Source organism: Vombatus ursinus, unplaced genomic scaffold (assembly GCF_900497805.2).
Source record: "Vombatus ursinus unplaced genomic scaffold, bare-nosed wombat genome assembly UNPS02005659.1, whole genome shotgun sequence".
Taxonomy (NCBI): Eukaryota; Metazoa; Chordata; class Mammalia; order Diprotodontia; family Vombatidae; genus Vombatus; species Vombatus ursinus.
Window position 1 is genome coordinate 6,632,718 of NW_020945437.1, and position 2,311 is coordinate 6,635,028.

At 44.1% G+C, this 2,311-nt stretch overlaps 1 pseudogene; it reads left to right on the forward strand.

The window, feature by feature from the left end:
* The first annotated feature begins 474 nt into the window (after positions 1-474).
* LOC114032692 lies at positions 475-1,915 on the forward strand (annotated as a pseudogene).
* Positions 1,916-2,311: the final 396 nt, after the last annotated feature.

A 2,311-nucleotide genomic window follows, 5' to 3' on the forward strand; every position in this document is an offset into this window, starting at 1 on the left:
TTTCCTTCAATGTGGTATTGATTTTAATGTGGTATTAGGTATCTTGCCCTAAGAAGTGGGGGCCTGTAATAGCCAAATGACATAGAAATGACTCCTATATTGAGAAAGAAGGAAGGAAACAATAATTTGTTAAATTCCTACTATGTGCCTGGCACTACAATAAGCACTTTATAACTATCATCTTATTTTATCTTCATAAAAAACAACCCTTGGATATGGGTGCTATTATTATCCACATTTTGCAGTTGAGCAAACCAAGGCACAAAGAGGTTAAGTGACTTGCCCAGGGTCACACAGCTATAGAAAGTATCTGACGGTTCTTGGAAGTAGTGGCATCAAAGGAGAAGGAGAAGGTGGTGGAGGAGCCAGAGCCATGCACAGACTGACAGAACAATTGACCTGGAGAGCCAGGTCACAGCAGCACCTGGTCTGTTCTCAGAGCAAAGCCATGGGCAGGGAGATTGAGTTGTTACCATGATTAGAGGGTTCTTCATTTACAGCCACAAGGGGGAAGTGCTCATCTCTCATTTCTACTGGGATGTTATTGAGCAGAATGCTGTGAACAACCCCTGAGTGAATGTGATTCATACTGGATAGCAGGTGCACTCCTTCATCACCAACACTGCCCGCAACAGTTTCTTCCATGCCAAGTGCTCCAACATTTGGCTGGCAGCCATCACCAAGCAAAATGTCAATGCTGCCATGATCTTCAAGTTCCTCTATAAAATGTGAGATGTTATGGCTGCCTACTTTGTCAAGATTGTGAAGAGAACATCAAAAACAACTTTGAGCTCATCTATGACCTTCTGGATGAGATCATGGACTTCAGCTACCCACAAAACTCTGACACTAGAGCTCTAAAAACCTTTATCACTCAGCAGATCATTAAGAGCCAGCATCAGACAAAGGAAGAGCAGTCTCAGATCACCAGCCAGGTGATGGAGAAGATTGGTTGATGGCAATAAGGGCATCAAATTTCATCAAAATGAGCTCTTACTGAATGTGCTTGAGAGTGTCAATCTGCTCATATCTCCTTAAGTACAGTTGTTTAGAGTCCATGTGTCAGGACAAGTTATGATGAGCTACTTGAACACTTGAGCACACGCCTCAATGCAAGTATGTTATGAATGACAAGATGGGCAAGAGCATAGCTGATGAGATGGGATAAAGTATGAAGCAGTCCATTGCCATAGATGACTATGCCTTCCACCAGTGTGCAACTCATCAAGATTGAGTCTTACAAACCATCAATTTCATTCTCTCAGATGGGGAGTTTGGGCTTATGAGGTACTAGACCACCAAGGACATCATCCATCCATTCCTGGTGATCAGCTTGGTGTAGGAGGTGGGACTGAACAAATTGAAAGTCAAAGTTGTCAATAATTTAACTTCAAGCCCTTCTTGCTGGACCAGAAAATTGAGGTCCAGATCCCAACACTGCTAAAATATAATTGGGGTTCAAGCAATCTGTATTAAGGGGAAAGCTAAGTACAAGGCCCGTGAGAATGCCATTTTGTGGAAGATCAAGCACATGGTAGCAATAAAGGAATCACAGATCAGTGCAGAGATGGAACAGCTTCCAACCAATAAGAAGAAATAGGTCTGGCTTCCCATATCCATGAACTCTAAGGTGCTATTTATACCCTTTGGCCAGAAAGTGAGCTACTTAATGGTGTTTGAACCCAAGATGAATTATAGTGACCATGATGTCATCAGATAAGTGTGCTACATTAGCCACACTGCCATCTGCAAAACCCTTTGCTGGCTGCCTTATCAGAGTGTTCACCAAACTGGGGACCCCTGGGGAGGAGCCAGGCTGGGCCATCTAACCCAACTCCTCCCTCTTGATGCCACATCCCCTGAAAGAGCCCCTAGATTAAGTCTGGATCAACCCTACAAGGAAGGGAATGAATAGATTAGGCCCTTGAGCATCCTAGGCCCCCACGGTCTCTGAATTCCCTCAACTCTCATTTTGTCTGTCCCAGCCCAGCTCTGGGCTCTGTTTGAGCTTTGTGATTACAACCAGACCAGGGTCTCTTGAGTTGTCATGACTCTGACTCCCTCCCAAAGGGAAGAGGTGAGCTTCCAGAGCCCCTAGCCTCTGAACCTCTTTGAAAGTCCAGTAACTGCTTCCCACATTGTCCCTCCTTCCCAACCAGATCCCTGCTTTGGGATAGCAAAAATTCCATTTTTTACGTGTTTGATTTGTCCAATTAACCCAATAAATGCTGTAGAGAGGGGAAAAAAAGAAAGAAAGAAAGTGCCTGAGGCTAGATTCAAACTCAAGTCTTCTTAATTCCAGGCCCGATAT